This window comes from Neoarius graeffei, chromosome 19 (genome assembly GCF_027579695.1).
Source record: "Neoarius graeffei isolate fNeoGra1 chromosome 19, fNeoGra1.pri, whole genome shotgun sequence".
Classification (NCBI taxonomy): Eukaryota; Metazoa; Chordata; class Actinopteri; order Siluriformes; family Ariidae; genus Neoarius; species Neoarius graeffei.
This window is the reverse complement of record NC_083587.1, coordinates 22,705,106-22,722,566: the sequence shown is the minus strand read 5'-3', so window position 1 is coordinate 22,722,566 and position 17,461 is coordinate 22,705,106. Positions and strand designations below refer to the sequence as shown.

The following is a 17,461-nucleotide window of genomic DNA, read 5'->3' as shown; positions in this document are numbered from 1 at the left end:
GATAGAGTGTGTGAGAGAGAGAGATGTGGAGAGATAGAGTGTGAGAGAGAGAGATGTGGAGAGATAGAGTGTGAGAGAGATGTGGAGAGATAGAGTGTGTGAGAGAGAGATGTGGAGAGATAGAGTGTGTGAGAGAGAGATGTGGAGAGATAGAGTGTGTGAGAGAGAGATGTGGAGAGATAGAGTGTGTGAGAGAGAGATGTGGAGAGATAGAGTGTGTGAGAGAGAGATGTGGAGAGATAGAGTGTGTGAGAGAGAGAGATGTGGAGAGATAGAGTGTGTGAGAGAGAGATGTGGAGAGATAGAGTGTGTGAGAGAGAGATGTGGAGAGATAGAGTGTGTGAGAGAGAGATGTGGAGAGATAGAGTGTGTGAGAGAGAGATGTGGAGAGATAGAGTGTGTGAGAGAGAGAGATGTGGAGAGATAGAGTGTGTGAGAGAGAGATGTGGAGAGATAGAGTGTGTGAGAGAGAGATGTGGAGAGATAGAGTGTGTGAGAGAGAGATGTGGAGAGATAGAGTGTGTGAGAGAGAGATGTGGAGAGTGTGAGAGAGAGAGAGATGTGGAGAGATAGAGTGTGGGAGAATGAGATGTGGAGAGATAGTGTGAGAGAGAGATGTGGAGAGATAGAGTGTGTGAGAGAGAGATGTGGAGAGATAGAGTGTGTGAGAGAGAGATGTGGAGAGATAGAGTGTGAGAGAGAGATGTGGAGAGATAGAGTGTGAGAGAGAGAGAGATGTGGAGAGATAGAGTGTGTGAGAGAGAGATGTGGAGAGATAGAGTGTGTGAGAGAGAGATGTGGAGAGATAGAGTGTGTGAGAGAGAGATGTGGAGAGATAGAGTGTGTGAGAGAGAGATGTGGATAGTGTGTGTGTGAGAGAGATGTGGAGAGATAGAGTGTGAGAGAGAGAGATGTGGAGAGATAGAGTGTGGGAGAATGAGATGTGGAGAGATAGTGTGAGAGAGAGATGTGGAGAGATAGAGTGTGTGAGAGAGAGATGTGGAGAGATAGAGTGTGTGAGAGAGAGATGTGGAGAGATAGAGTGTGAGAGAGAGATGTGGAGAGATAGAGTGTGAGAGAGAGAGAGATGTGGAGAGATAGAGTGTGTGAGAGAGAGATGTGGAGAGATAGAGTGTGAGAAATAGAGATGTGGAGAGATAGAGTGTGTGAGAGAGAGATGTGGAGAGATAGAGTGTGGGAGAATGAGATGTGGAGAGATAGTGTGAGAGAGAGATGTGGAGAGATAGAGTGTGAGAGAGAGAGATGTGGAGAGATAGAGTGTGAGAGAGAGAGAGATGTGGAGAGATAGAGTGTGAGAGAGAGAGAGATGTGGAGAGATAGAGTGTGTGAGAGAGAGATGTGGAGAGATAGAGTGTGTGAGAGAGAGATGTGGAGAGATAGAGTGTGTGAGAGAGAGATGTGGAGAGATAGAGTGTGAGAGATAGAGTGTGTGAGAGAGAGAGATGTGGAGAGATAGAGTGTGTGAGAGAGAGAGATGTGGAGAGATAGAGTGTGAGAGAGAGAGAGAGATGTGGAGAGATAGAGTGTGAGAGAGAGAGATGTGGAGAGATAGTGTGTGAGAGAGAGATGTGGAGAGATAGAGTGTGAGAGAGAGAGATGTGGAGAGATAGAGTGTGTGAGAGAGAGATGTGGAGAGATAGTGTGTGAGAGAGATGTGGAGAGATAGAGTGTGAGAGAGAGAGATGTGGAGAGATAGAGTGTGTGAGAGAGAGATGTGGAGAGATAGAGTGTGTGAGAGAGAGAGATGTGGAGAGATAGAGTGTGAGAGAGAGAGATGTGGAGAGATAGAGTGAGAGAGAGAGATGTGGAGAGATAGAGTGTGAGCGAGAGAGAGATGTGGAGAGATAGAGTGTGTGAGAGAGAGAGATGTGGAGAGATAGAGTGTGAGAGAGAGAGATGTGGAGAGATAGAGTGTGTGAGAGAGAGATGTGGAGAGATAGAGTGTGTGAGAGAGAGATGTGGAGAGATAGAGTGTGTGAGAGAGAGATGTGGAGAGATAGAGTGTGTGAGAGAGAGATGTGGAGAGATAGAGTGTGTGAGAGAGAGAGATGTGGAGAGATAGAGTGTGTGAGAGAGAGATGTGGAGAGATAGAGTGTGTGAGAGAGAGATGTGGAGAGATAGAGTGTGTGAGAGAGAGATGTGGAGAGATAGAGTGTGTGAGAGAGAGATGTGGATAGTGTGTGTGTGAGAGAGATGTGGAGAGATAGAGTGTGAGAGAGAGAGAGATGTGGAGAGATAGAGTGTGGGAGAATGAGATGTGGAGAGATAGTGTGAGAGAGAGATGTGGAGAGATAGAGTGTGTGAGAGAGAGATGTGGAGAGATAGAGTGTGTGAGAGAGAGATGTGGAGAGATAGAGTGTGAGAGAGAGATGTGGAGAGATAGAGTGTGAGAGAGAGAGAGATGTGGAGAGATAGAGTGTGTGAGAGAGAGATGTGGAGAGATAGAGTGTGTGAGAGAGAGATGTGGAGAGATAGAGTGTGTGAGAGAGAGATGTGGAGAGATAGAGTGTGTGAGAGAGAGATGTGGATAGTGTGTGTGTGAGAGAGATGTGGAGAGATAGAGTGTGAGAGAGAGAGATGTGGAGAGATAGAGTGTGGGAGAATGAGATGTGGAGAGATAGTGTGAGAGAGAGATGTGGAGAGATAGAGTGTGTGAGAGAGAGATGTGGAGAGATAGAGTGTGTGAGAGAGAGATGTGGAGAGATAGAGTGTGAGAGAGAGATGTGGAGAGATAGAGTGTGAGAGAGAGAGAGATGTGGAGAGATAGAGTGTGTGAGAGAGAGATGTGGAGAGATAGAGTGTGAGAAATAGAGATGTGGAGAGATAGAGTGTGTGAGAGAGAGATGTGGAGAGATAGAGTGTGGGAGAATGAGATGTGGAGAGATAGTGTGAGAGAGAGATGTGGAGAGATAGAGTGTGTGAGAGAGAGATGTGGAGAGATAGAGTGTGTGAGAGAGAGATGTGGAGAGATAGAGTGTGAGAGAGAGATGTGGAGAGATAGAGTGTGAGAGAGAGAGAGATGTGGAGAGATAGAGTGTGTGAGAGAGAGAGATGTGGAGAGATAGAGTGTGAGAAATAGAGATGTGGAGGGGGAGACAGGGAGAGAGAAACGTGGAGGGAGAGAATGAGTGAGAAAGAAATAGAGAGAGCAAGGGAGTCAGAGAGCGATGTAGAGGGAGGGAGTGAGAGAGACAAAGAGACCTGAAAACTTTATATCTTCAAATGTAATAAATCTACATACTATAAAGTGCTTTAATAAACTGTTGGTTCACCACAAGCTACAGCTTCAGTGTTCCTTGGGATCAATTCTACAGGGACGGTACCTGAGCGAGGAACACCGTTCCTCTCAAACCGTTTCCTCAGCTGGTGTTTTGACAATGACGATGGAGAGCGCTGACGAACACATCCACTCAAAATTAAGGTGAGATCTGGTCCCTGTGAAGGCCATCGCGTATGATTTACATCATTTTCATCCTCATCAATTCACCATCAGTTCAGCGGTCCTGCACGCATGGTGGGGGGGGGGGGGGGGGCGGAGTCAACCTGGAGGAGATGAGGATAGAAGTATTTCATCATAAAATAAAGGTGATCAGTCAGAACGAGTTTGTACTGTATTGTTTGCAGCGACGCTTCAGTCTAAGAGTACAAACATTTGTTTTGGGACAAACAAAAATTATGATACAGACCCCTTCGCAGTAAACGTCATTCATACGAAAGCGGAAATTGCGCGCGCAGCCTGGACCCAAAAAAGACTCAGCGATGCCTAGTTGTTGTGTTGTCGGGTGTCAGAATCGTAGCAGTGACGGGGTTAAAATGTTCAGAATTCCAGCAGGATCTCACCCATTCCAAAAAAATCGCCGACGTCTATGGCTACAAGCCATCAAACGTGTAGACTGGGATGAAAGCACCATCAAAAATGCGCGGGTTTGCAGCGCCCACTTCATCACAGGTAAGATCAGGCTATTTATTAAATCTTTCTTTTTTATTCTTTCTAGTCTTCGTTTATTGATGTAGTAAAATACTTTGGTAACGTTTGTCTGATTAGCTGGGTCATAGTTACACAATGTAATGAATATTGTTAGCATGTTAACTTAGCTTAGCATGCAATTTTGTTTGTAGGAGAGCTCTCGCTTGACTCAAGCAGTCCAGATTTTGTGCCATCATTATTTGTGTACGCCGAAAATCACAATTTTAAAGCAAGGATGGAAAGGTAAAATTGTGTGCCCTCACTCTAAATGCCAACTTGCGTTGACTGCTCTAACCTAGCTCCCGCCCCGTTCAGTTTCATTTCTGCTCTCTGCCTCTCGCTTTTTACGCAGCTCTGATTTCTCTTAGCTGCACTCTTTACACTATCATTCCTTTCATGCCATTACCTCCTGCAAATTGCTGTTTAGTGTTGGTATTTGCTGTTGTAGCTAAAGCCACATTGCCATCACATCACTGGCATAATTTGATTAAAACAAAATGAATATGAATGTCCCATTGTTAATCAAGTCGTACATGCCCGCACATAAGACTTGTAGGCACGAAGTTTTTCGTGGGTGTACACTGAAGTCTGGTCAATAAGGTACGAGTATATATCTGGCCATTGTATACCAGGGAACTTACTAACATCGTCCGTCCACTCTTTAATTAAATGCGGATCCGGTAGGCGATGTCCACTTGTTAGAGTTAAAGGCCCGGTCCCACTGGCCGATGGACACAAAACGTATGCAAAAAGGACACAGCGGACGAGCAAAATTTCGGGGGTGGCTCTATCCGTTTTCATCCGCTCCAGAAATGGACAAAATTTGCGAAAGCAGAACGGAAAAGAACGGTCGTGGGTAGTATATAGCGGGGATGTTAAACGCATGTTCATAGGAAGCCTAGCGGATGAAAGCGGATGGAAGTGGATGACAGCTCCGAAGGGGTTACCGGTGATAACTGAGAAGCGGACGCATAGCAGAAAGAGCGGATGCATAGCGGATGAAGGGGCTGCATCACGTACGCCTAACGTAAACAAAGGGGATGCTGCGCGGATGTATATCGGATGCAGACCGTTCACTGCGCTAGGTGTCCTTCTACATACTCTAGACATACTCCAGACATCCTAAATATACGAGATACATCCCAGATATAAACGCTTTGTCCGTTTTGAATACTTTATATACGAGATGCATACGCTTACATCCTTTCTATTTCCGTGCTACTAACGATGAATAGATCTTTCATGTACCTTATCTTTCCTCCCTCTTTTCATTTTCAGCTGCAGCAGATGCGAGTTGCGAGGATGCCCAGAGGATGCAGAGAGGATACAGCAGACGTTTAACGGATGATAACGGACATAGAACGTTTGTTGCTCGTATATGTCGCGGATTTACATCGTACACGGCGGAAAGTTCATCCGTTCTAAAAGTTTTGTGCAGCTCAAAACTTTTTGCGCGGATGAAATCACAGTGGACGGATGCTCGATGGATAGAGCGTATGAAGCACGTATGCAATGAGTACACAACGGATGCATAGCGTTTTCCAACGGATGGCAAAGATTTTTTTACGTTTTACATCCTCTTTGCATCCGTAAGTGCAGTGGGACCGGGCCTTAACTTATTTATGTAGCATTCTCGATCTTGTAACGACAATTGTTTGGCATAATCTGACAGCTCATAATGCCGGTCTATGGGCAGCGCCATTGTTTCTGGGTCCAGGCTGCGCGCGCATCCTGGCAACGGTCGGTTTGTTTACAAACATGCGAAGGGGTCTACAGTATAAAGTAGAATGTTCTGAAACTTCCAGCAGGGTGTAACTGATTTGAGTGTAATAATTCAGAGCCAGCACAGTGAGAAGCTTTCAGCTCTGCAAACTGCAAATGTTATCTGTATTATCGGGTATTTGTTTGCATATTTGGTCTTGTGATAGGATTAAGGGAAAGGGCCACAGACTGGCAGCTGATAACGTCTTCGCTGAAAGCATTTTCCCCCATGCTGGCTGTGTGTGTGTGTGAAACTCCTCAGTCCATACACATTCATTCTAATTCACAAACACGATCATTTCTTATCTTTAACCCTGAACAGTGACGTCCATCACTTCACCCCCCCTCCCCCTGAAAGCCTCAGACGATTACAGGCGTACACATTTTTTTTAAACACATTTGAAAAACGTCTCTACGTCCGATAGCAGTCTAAACCCTGTTTTAACTCACTGTATGTGAATACTACAGTACCGTATATCAGGTGTTTTTGTTACTCTGTAGTTATTCAGTCTGCTTTTGTTCTTTCGGCATTAGTTACAAAATCCTATCTGAGCCTGCACACACAGGAGCATGGAAAGAGCTGCGATAAGATCTGATCAGTGTGTGATGTTGTGTGTTGATTGCCTTCCCTCAGTGCCATGTGCCCTGTAGATAAACTCATTTCCCAGACACAAGGATCAGTGGCGTCCTGAAGGGGGCAGTGCGAGACGTCCTTCGCTAAGACTCCCTGTGTGATAACGAGAACCTTCTATACAATTAAGTTGTGTTTTGTTTTTTTCCTTCAATTATAATTCTCAATAAGTGGCCAAAATTAAGTTAGAAAAATGGCTGGTAGCACTGGCTGAGGTTGCATGAGTTTGATGTAGCTTTAGCGAAGGCTTTGTTGCACTGAATGGAGTGCAGTGCATTGATTGTGGAGTAGATCCAGTCCAAACCTGGTACAGATTTGTTCTAAGAGTCTTTACAGTGTATTTCCTGTGGCCAAAAATTAGATTTACACACTTTATCCTAAGTGTAATTGATTGATCAGCCAAAACACGATAAAACTATAGATGATTTAGGACAGCACGTCCTAAATCATCACACACGGTATTTGTATATCGCTTTAATTGACTTTTAGCTTCTCATAAAACTATAGTGAACAGTTCCTACCCAAGTCTGGTGCTTGTGAGTGATACCAGGAGGGAATTTATTCTGGTACAGCAGTTGTTTAAGGTACACTACCGTTCAAAAGTTTGGGGTCACCCAGACAATTTTGTGTTTTCCATGAAAAGTCACACTTTTATTTCCCACCATAAGTTGTAAAATGAATAGAAAATATAGTCAAGACATTTTTCTGGCCATTTTGAGCATTTAATCGACCCCACAAATGTGATGCTCCAGAAACTCAGGTTACATCCACACGACAACGGCAACGAGATTTTTTTTTAAAAAATATCGCGTCCACATGGGCAACGGATCAGTAAAATATCAGGTACATATGGCAACGCAACGCTTGCTGAAAACGATGCAATACACATGCCACACCTCTACGTGCGCTGTAAGACGGTCCCATCGGAGACACCAGAACAATAGAAGAAGTAGATGCATGCGCATAAACCCCTTCTTCTGTAGCATTAGACACATAAAGTTTTGATTATTAATCAGTAGCATAAAACGAAAGACGAGGAAAGAGGAATGAACGGGGGTAGATGGAAGCCGGTACGCCAACATTCTGAGATCCTCCAGAATTCTTTAATGGTCCGGAATAAATTGAATGCTACACGTTGATGGATTACTTTGTTCTTCTACGCCCTTTTTGAGGAATGTATTGTCGGACTTAAACCAACATCTGAAGAGGTGAGATCGCTCCTTTTTTTTTTTCCTATTTTTGCTGGCGGGATTGTTTTTGTTTTTGGAAAGCGCACGGGCGGTGCGCGGTTTGGTTATACTCAGTACTTCCGCAGTGTTTGGACTAAAGACTCTGCCCTAAGGGCTATTCTCTCTCTCTCTCTCTCTCTCTCTCTCTCTCTCACTTTGCACCATTACACAATAAATATTCACAGTGAAAATATTTTGTAAGCGCGTTTCATGAACCAAGTTATAGGATTTGTCGACAACTCGCATCGAGTTCGTTACACTTCTACCCGGCGTGAAGCACTGACAGTCATGTGGTTGTGACGTCATCGTAAACAAATCCATTCTACTCATCCAGACGACTTCGCAACGGTGCCGTTGCCAGATTTTTTCACTCTGGAACCCGTTCTCAAAAGATTTCGTTTTGGGGCACCCAAAATGCCGGTGCCGTGTGGACTGATTAGTTTAAAGTGATCTTCATTGAAAAGAACAGTGCTTTTCTTTCAAAAATAAGGACATTTCAAAGTGACCCCAAACTTTTGAACGGTAGTGTAAGTGTATGATAATTTTGAGATGACGGTTTTCCCCCATGCTAAACTGCTGGCTATAAGATTGCTCTTTCACTGTACATGGGTTTGTGCCAGCTTGCTTTGGAAGCTGCTCCATCATGTCATTGCTCAATTCCTCTGCCCAGATTCTGTGTGTGTGTGTGTGTGTGTGTGTGTGTGTGTGTGTGTGTGTGTGTGTGTGTGTTGTCGGTCCTGCACTCGAGAAAGCTTGATTAATGGCCACAGTCAGGCTGGGATGGACACCGGAGCCGAGCCGGAGCCATGCATGACCAGTCGCTAATATTAGAGCTCGCAGTAGCTTTAAACAGCAGCCAGTGGTTTTGTTGTCACACCTCCTTTTTGGTGCTCTGAGGAGAAATGACTCCAGCGAGGTAGACAGGAGACACCCAAACTTTTGTAGAACACATGAGAGGAGTTGGAATTGGCAAGAATATCATAAACAAGACTAAGCAGACGGTGTTGTTATGACTGTGGGTTTTTTTTTCTTTTCCCCTCTTCAGCAGTTTGTGTTTATCAAAGCAGCGCTTGTCTTCAGCTGTGTGTTATTCAGTTGTAGTGGTACACGATGTAGGGCAGATATAAAGTGTTATAAAGGGGCGGGCAACATGATTAAACAAAATCATAACATCCTGGGACTCTGTGATAAACAGTAGGTTTATGAGCTTTAGTTTTACAGGCGTTTGGGTCAGACACGATGCGGCAGCTAAACATCAATAAAGCTACGATGAGTTCAGTATATTTTACAAAAGTCTGAAAATGGTCAGGAGATTAAATGATTACATTACATTACATAGCAGATGCCGTCATCCAGAGCGACGTATAACGAGTGCAAAAGTCAGGGATACGAAGTGCTGAACTTCTAGACAAGAAAGTTCTAGTGCCAACTGAACAAGTGACAACAATACCTAGTGTAATATTGTGTTGAAGTATCAATACTCAAACAGCAGAGGAAACAAATCAACCATATAAAGTACAACTAAATAGAGAACTCAAATGGCCAACCCCAGGCTAAACAGTACACAGCCTGGGTTGGTCGAGACTGAAACGCAGTTACACAGTGGGCAGGGAAGCAGGGAAGAGGTGCGGCCTGAAGAGGCGAGTCTTTAGTCTGTGCTTGAAGGTGGTCAGGGAGTCGGCAGTTCTAACCTCAATGGGAAGGCCATTCCACCAACCAGAACAGAAGTCTTGAGTGGGCTGAGCAGGAGCAGAGAGGAGGAGGGGCCAGGTGACTAGTAGTAGTGGAGCGTAGGGATCTGGCTGGCATGTAGGGGTGGCTCAGACTCTGGAGTTATGCTCGCCCTAACCCCTTGACAGCCTGGTAAGCTAGCACCAACGTCTTAAATTTGATACAAGCTGCGATAGGTAACAAATCAGACATATGACTGATAGATCGATAAATAAATAAGGAAGGGTCATTAAGCTCCCAATCAGCTCATCACAGTTCTGATTTTGGATTCTCATGGCCAATTCCTACTTATCAGATAGGTTTCCTCATCACGCAAGAGCTACCAGTGAGGAAAGGCTTCCTCCGAGGCATGTGATGCCAGTTGACCGCATCTTTTCAAACTGTTGCTCATGCAACATTGGGGGTGGCATAACACACTCAGAGGAAAGCACTATCATATGCATGAGCTCACAGATCCCCATTATTGGCTAGCGTCGCTGTAATTGACAGGGGAGAGAGTACACCACCCCTTCCTCCCTGAGAGCACAGCCAGTTTTGCTGTGAATAGGGTGAACATTTTACTGTTGCACCACTCGGGAGCTGAGGCACTACTATTTATTAATAGACCATCTATAATCTCTCCTTTTTTTTTTGTTAAATGTTCAGTCAGTGGAGCCCCGTGAACCCCAGAGCGCTGCACGGTGTATAGTTATTATGATGATATAATAGCTATAAGCTTAACTGATTGGTCACTAGAATTGAATGAATTGAATGTAAAACAATATGCAATGCAAACTTGAGTCAAAGTGCAGTATTAATAAAACTGAAGTGTTAATATGATGCAGAATGTTTTAATTCTTTTTACACACTAGCTGGTGTGGGCTCTGTAGGTGGAAAGGTCCTAGCATATGTAAGGAGTAGAACACTTAGGGGTGTGCTTAAATAAAGTAGCTTTAAAATCAGTTAATGATTAGGGTTAGATTATGTCGAGCTTCAGCCCTACGAGTCCTTACTATATAAACAGTAGTGTATTAGAACAAGTGCATTAACATAAATCTGTTATTTAAATTATAGCCGGAAATGCTGTTGTGCTGCTGTTAGAAAATGAATCAACACTTTCTGAACAATCAGATTGAAGAATTCAATACCACTGTGATATCATGTGTTTTAATTATCATCATCATCATTATCAAGCGGCACGGTGGTGTAGTGGTTAGCACTGTTGCCTCACAGCAAGAAGGTCCGGGTTCGAGCCCCGTGGCCGGCGAGGGCCTTTCTGTGTGGAGTTTGCATGTTCTCCCCGTGTCCGCGTGGGTTTCCTCCGGGTGCTCCGGTTTCCCCCACAGTCCAAAGACATGCAGGTTAGGTTAACTGGTGACTCTAAATTGACCGTAGGTGTGAATGTGAGTGTGAATGGTTGTCTGTGTCTATGTGTCAGCCCTGTGATGACCTGGCGACTTGTCCAGGGTGTACCCCGCCTTTCGCCCGTAGTCAGCTGGGATAGGCTCCAGCTTGCCTGCGACCCTGTAGAACAGGATAAAGCAGCTAGAGATAATGAGATTTTATATATATATATATATATATATATATATATATATATATATATATATATATATATATATATATATATTCTATAAATGTGGATTTATTCTATCCACATTCACTGAATATGAGCAGTCATGTGCTCTGATTGGCTATTCTACTACTAGACTATCCACTCATATACCATGAGTAGAGAAAAACAAAATGGTTGCTGAACCAACCGAGAATAAAATAAAAACTCTACTCGAAAAGTTTGAAGCTTAATTTTTTTGATAAAATGTGTTTTCATTGATCGGCTGTTGATGTAAATCTTGTCAAATTTGAATATTTTACTACGCATGTATGCAATTTGTCACATGTCCACTAAGCAGAAATGATTTTGCCGGACGTTTTGTATAAAGTTTTATTTATCGAATTTGCAAGAAATAAAAATGCTCAGTTTCTCAAAATCCAGTGAATGTGGATGGAATAAAACAGTTACTCCACTCAATCTCATCGTGCATGGCTTATAGCCGACTTGGCTCTCTTCGCCTCGTCGGCTATCAGCTCATGTACGACTCGATTTCGTGGAATAACTGTTAAATATATAATGTACAGTAGCTGTATATGTTTCTACAATCAATGGCTGCCTCCTGTATACAGACATATACACGTGATTTGTGTGATGGTAGAATAATGCCAAAGATTCAGTACAATTTAATGTCCACCACCAACACATGCACCAGAAAAAGCTCACAGATTACAGCGTGATCTCATGATCTCATGATCTCATCCTGGCCATGACACAGCCGACTGGGGATATTAATACACCCGTAGTTCCACAGTGTGCACTGTGCACATATGAGAAAATATCTGACAGGAGCTATTTATAGTCCCGCAGACAGGGATCTACTCGGACTGAGCGCCGCTATTTCGGCAAGCGTCACTCACCAAAATAGCAGCAGCACGTTGAATAAGAACAAAGAGGAACAAAGAAACCTGGCTGTGCTTTCGTGCTATTTATAACTCGACAGTAGCAATTAGTAGACACGAGAGTGCGCTTCGTATACGGATGCTGACGATCAAATGCTCTCCATTCTGCATGTGCTTAGCGCTGTGAGATCAGACCAAACAGGAGATCAGTACTCGAGTTTTAGGAGGTAGTGTTTCAGATTAGCGAACCAATCACGTCCGGATTCGGATGAACACTTTAAATCAAAGCAACTTCAGAAGATGTCCAGGAAGCAGCGGACATGACCTTGAGCCAATTTCCACATGTCCCTCCTGTGCTGACGTCCCTAATAAACGAGAGCTGTACAAATTCCCCTGAGCACACTTCCATGCTACCCTCTTCACCTTGGCCACAGCGGGAGCTGCAAGGGATCAGCAGATAGCAGCAGCCACAGAGCATAAAGCCGTGCCTCCTTATTGCTCAGAGAAAGTCCCAGTATGAAGAATGCTCATTTGGAGCCATTCATCAGAGCTGACACTTTAATAAGAGGCTCTTGCAATGGGGTCCGAGCCCACTGCTACCTGGCAGAAGCAATTTTCCCCTCCGCACACTCCTGGACAGTGAAAAAAGGACGAATGAAATGATATCTTCTTAGCCAACTCACATGAGCCTGTGCATTTCATTATGAGGAAATGTTTCGACCATGTCTCATTAATTTGAGACTTGTGTCTGTCATCAAAATATTGAATGTTGCAATTAGCTGGAACAGGCTGTCGTGTAGTTCCTAACAAAGACAGTAGTGCTGTATCTAATAGCAAGGTCACCCAGAAGTCCTCACTATTAAAGTAGCACTAATAAATGTAGAAATTTAATAATAAAGTTGGCAATCCTTGAGATACAAGGTAAAGTTTTGTTCATTCATATATATATATATATATATATATATATATATATATATATATATATATATATATATATATAAATAACAGTAAGTCACACCGTGTCCTAAACCACATCATTGAATTTTTTTTTTTTTTGCTGAACTGTTCCTTTAAGCACAAACAGTAAGTTGATTTCACTGAGTGTTTATAATATACAAGCAGAGACAAGTACACCGAGAAAGAACAGCGTGAAAAATCCCCAGATACACTTATGAAAACAAACAGGATTTCAGTGTACCTTGCCATTTTCCATTTCACTTAACTTTGCCTTGCTTATGCCTTACTTTTATTACTTGAATGAGCCAGCCGTTTGGAAAATGAGGTGTGGTTGAAGAAAGGCCCAGTCAGTGACCCACAGACCCGAAAATAATATAAAATATGCAACTGTGACAAGAAAAAAAACTCGCCTTTATTCTTTTTTCCAGGCAGTTTGAGAGTTCACTGTATTTATGAGAGAGCACTGCTGCAGGGGAAACAGTTTACAATAAACAGGAGAAAAAGACAATTATCAGTAGTTATGTATCATTAAAAACAGATGGAGCTTTCAAGAAAATGCACCTCCAGTAAATCTTTTGAAATATGCCAACAATATGAAATTTTATAGCCTTGAGTCTGCTAGTAAAATCATTCCAGCTGCAGGGTGCCTTTGCATTATTCTCTGATTAGCCTAGTTTTTTTTTAATGTTAATGAGAAAGACCTCAGTCAGCGCAGCATGCTAGTTGGGTTCCTGTGCTGCTGCGTAATTCAACAAGGTGAGGTGTGTTACAAGCGCTAGTGGATGGATGGTCTCCGAACTGAGGAACAGATGTGGCAGATGTTGGACAGCCTCCAGCGTGGAAAAAGTCATGGGTCATGGCTCATGTGTGAATAGTTTGGTCGTTGTAGTAATGCACTTGAACACAAGAGCTGAAACATTGTTTGAAAATGGTTATGACTCTGAGTAAAGCGATGAGGTAATGTCAAATAATTATACTGTTGTTAGACTGTTGCTATAATGATATACTGGCATGGTAAACAGCTTCATTCTTTCCACATTCACTGGATATGAGCAATCGCTCGCTCTGATTGATTACTACTAGGCTATCAGTTCATATACCGTGAGTAGAGAAAAACAAAGCGTGTTCCTGAGCCAACTGAGGAGGAAATAAAAACTACTTAAAAACAAACCTCCCACAAAAAAAAGCAATAAAATATGAAACAAAAGTATTTGATGGTAAGAGCGTATCTTTTTTTTTATTTTTCAAGAATTGTTATTATGGCATTTTTCACAAATTGCTACTGCCATTTCGCCGGTTTGTTCTCATTCTAAGCGGAAATGATTTTGTCGGACGTTTTGCGTTAAGTTTTTATTTATCAAATTTGCAAAAAATAAAAATGCTCCGTTTCTCAAAATCCAGTGAATGTGGATAGAATAAAAGTTATTCCATGAAATCAAGTCGTATACGAGCTGATAGCTGACGAGACGCGTTGCGCCGAGTCGGCTATAAGCCATATATGACGAGATTGAGTGGAATAACTGATAATTATACCATGGCCATAGAAAATATTCGTTTGCGTTAGAAAAGATCGAAAAACTCATCTCATCATCTCTAGCTGCTTTATCCTGTTCTACAGGGTCGCAGGCGAGCTGGAGCCTATCCCAGCTGACTACAGGCGAAAGGCGGGGTACACCCTGGACAAGTCGCCAGGTCATCACAGGACTGACACATAGACACAGACAACCATTCACACTCACATTCACACCTACGCTCAATTTAGAGTCACCAGTTAACCTAACCTGCATGTCTTTGGACTGTGGGGGAAACCGGAGCACCCGGAGGAAACCCACGCGGACACAGGGAGAACATGCAAACTCCACACAGAAAGGCCCTCACTGGCCACGGGGCTCGAACCCGGACCTTCTTGCTGTGAGGCGACAGCGCTAACCACTACACCACCGTGCTGCCCAGATCGAAAAACTAAAAGACTTTAATCACTGTCTTCTAACCCTCCAAAAAACCAAAACCTCAAAATTCCCAAAGTCAAGTCAAGGTTGTTCTTCCTCTACGCAAGATGCCTCTATTTGATGTAGCAATTGCGCAACGTCCAAAAATATTTACACTCTGTGTGTGTGTGTGTGTGTGGTGCTTAAATGGCAGCATGCAAAGCAACATGACAGTGCTTCGTCTGTTTCTTCAGAATGCAGATTTTTTTTTTCCCCTAACCGTTTGGCTTTGAAACATCCCAATTCCATCCTAACGCTGCAAAGATTAGTTTGTCCTATTCTATTTTAACTCTGCTGACCAGCGTGGGAACGTTCAGCACGGTTTCTATAAACACACCAAATTAACGCTGCATGCTGTATATGGCTGTGTCATTCTCCTCACCCCGAATGATGTCGTAACAGCCCGAAGGCCATGTTCATATCAGGAGCGGACTGCAGCTTCTATTTTACCACCTGCTACATTCAGAGCACTCATTAAAAGAATGCTAAAAATACCACATGCAAACATACTCTAGCAAGTGTGTTTGCAAACATGGCCATATAAACCCGAGGCTGCGGCGCTAAAAGTAGCTGACCCCCTGCTCGTTTTTTGGCCACTGTTGGAAATCACTTCCGAATCGTGATCTAATAGTGTGCATGGTTTTGGAATAGCAACAGCCATCCCTGCAAAACCACAACGAGACTCTGGAGACTGCGAGGAGGATTTTCCTGAGCCGAAAACGTCTTTGAAACTCTATGCTGAGAGGGAGTGCGGGCGGCACTGTTTTCTGCCCCCGGGGCAACACGGACCTCTGGCTGTGTGGTCATCTGTAATGGACCACATCGCTGTCCTCTTTCTCTCTCTCTCTCTCTCTCTCTCTCTCTCTCTAGCTCTTTCTCTGCTTATGGAAACAGACACAAACAGAAATCTATCAATAAATAATGCAGAGCGGAGATGCACATCCACACCCAGCCTCGTCATCTATTATGAATAAAGAGTCACATGTGAGCCATGAGCGCGATAAAATGTGACACTTTTGCTGACAGGCCCAAATGATGATGGATGTTTTTGTGGCAGTGGAGGTAAAGGACTCCATATTCAAAGTGTTTATCCACCTTGATTTTGAAATAGATTTGATGCTTTAGGACATTGCAGAAGAGTATCTTGTCCAAAACGGTAAGAAATGCACATCTGTGTGAAGGGCTTTGAGAAATGGCTCCATCCAGCATCCTATAGGAAGTAAAAGAAGCGATGACTATTTCAACCGAACCCTTTATTTGTGATCTGTCATGATGGGAAAAATAATCAACTCTTAGACGCTTCAAATGCATAAATCATCCTAATTGAATTGCGTAGTCGGTTTATTCATAAATGTCTTTATAAAACAATTCTGATGGAAAATAAACTGCTCGAGTGTTCCATAAGGGTTTTACTGAATATTGTTTTTTTAAGAACTCTACAGTTATATGTTGTGACAGGCAATATTTATGTTTAATTGCATAAAAGCAGGTCACTTATATCATTAAAATTTATCATAATGTTTAAGATTCATTTTTATTTCATTTAAAGACTGCAATTTTTTTATCACTGATATTCATCTTCTTTTTTTTTTTTACAGGTTCATAAGAACTCGTCTTCCAGCAGGGATTATCCACACAATTTGGCCAAATCCCACCTGGCTTCCTATTCATTATACAGGACTGTATATGCTCACTATGTGGGGTATAACATAGCACACTGTACTCACTAGCACTCAGACAATTACTTATTGAAAATTTAAGCTTGTTGGATGTACGATTTAGGAATTTCACCGTCTCTGGTAGAAGGATGCTGCTATAATGCAGTACTTGATGAAGCACTTTCCATAACATGGGTTTAATTGGTGTAATCTCACAGCTGTGCGTGCCAATAACTGCCGACAGCCAGCAATTTTGCCGCCTATAAACGCACCGTCGCCGGCTACTCACAGTGTTTTGTTGTTGTTGTTGTTTTTAAATTAAAAATTCCCTTGTGACATGCTTTGTTTGTTTCTGTTCACTCAGAAAAGTGATCTTTTTAGATGGCAAGAATCACATTTGTGATATGACAACGGCCATTATTTACTCGTATCTGCGTCAGTACTGCGTATGAGTTATCTAGCTGAGTTAGAGTTACACGTCATAAAAGTGAAGCCTGTTGATTTGCATATTTTCCTGCCAGTAAAAATCAAATTGTTTGATTTAATTTAGATTTTTATTGTCATTAATAAAGTACAAAGTTAATTGACAAGTAAAAAGTGACACTACAGAGTTGTAACCTTATTCCGTGGTGGTCTCATAATCCAGGTATCAAAGTTTTGTTACACGGGTAAAATTCTACTGGAAATGAATGTAAACGGATGTATTTGGCTCACGATAGCCAATATGTCAAAGTGAACATTACTGACTTCTTTATCAAATCAAACATTACAAAAAGATTCAAAATACAAGATAATTAACACTGGACAAGTCTTGCAGTGACTGCTGTTAGCGTTTAATAAATTATGCACCAAAAATGGAGCATGTCTTTACGAGTTTCTCCAGATCCAGGATGGGTTTTAAAGCAGTAAGAGGCAAACAAGCAATGCTTTGATGTATAATATATTGGCCTTCAAGTATAATTGACAGTTATTCCATGAAATCGAGTTGTACATGAGCTGATAGACGATGAGGCGCGGAGCTATAAGCCATGTACGATGAGATTGAGTGGAATAACTGGTTTATTCTGTCCACATTCACTGGATT

The 17,461-nt window shown here is 42.7% G+C and overlaps 1 long non-coding RNA gene across 1 annotated transcript; it reads left to right on the top strand.

Annotated features, from left to right (window-relative positions):
- The first annotated feature begins 2,515 nt into the window (after positions 1–2,515).
- LOC132867880 (uncharacterized) lies at positions 2,516–16,713 on the top strand. Its single transcript, XR_009650785.1, has 2 exons — positions 2,516–3,443; positions 16,318–16,713. It is a non-coding gene; the product is annotated as an uncharacterized LOC132867880 (long non-coding RNA).
- Positions 16,714–17,461: the final 748 nt, after the last annotated feature.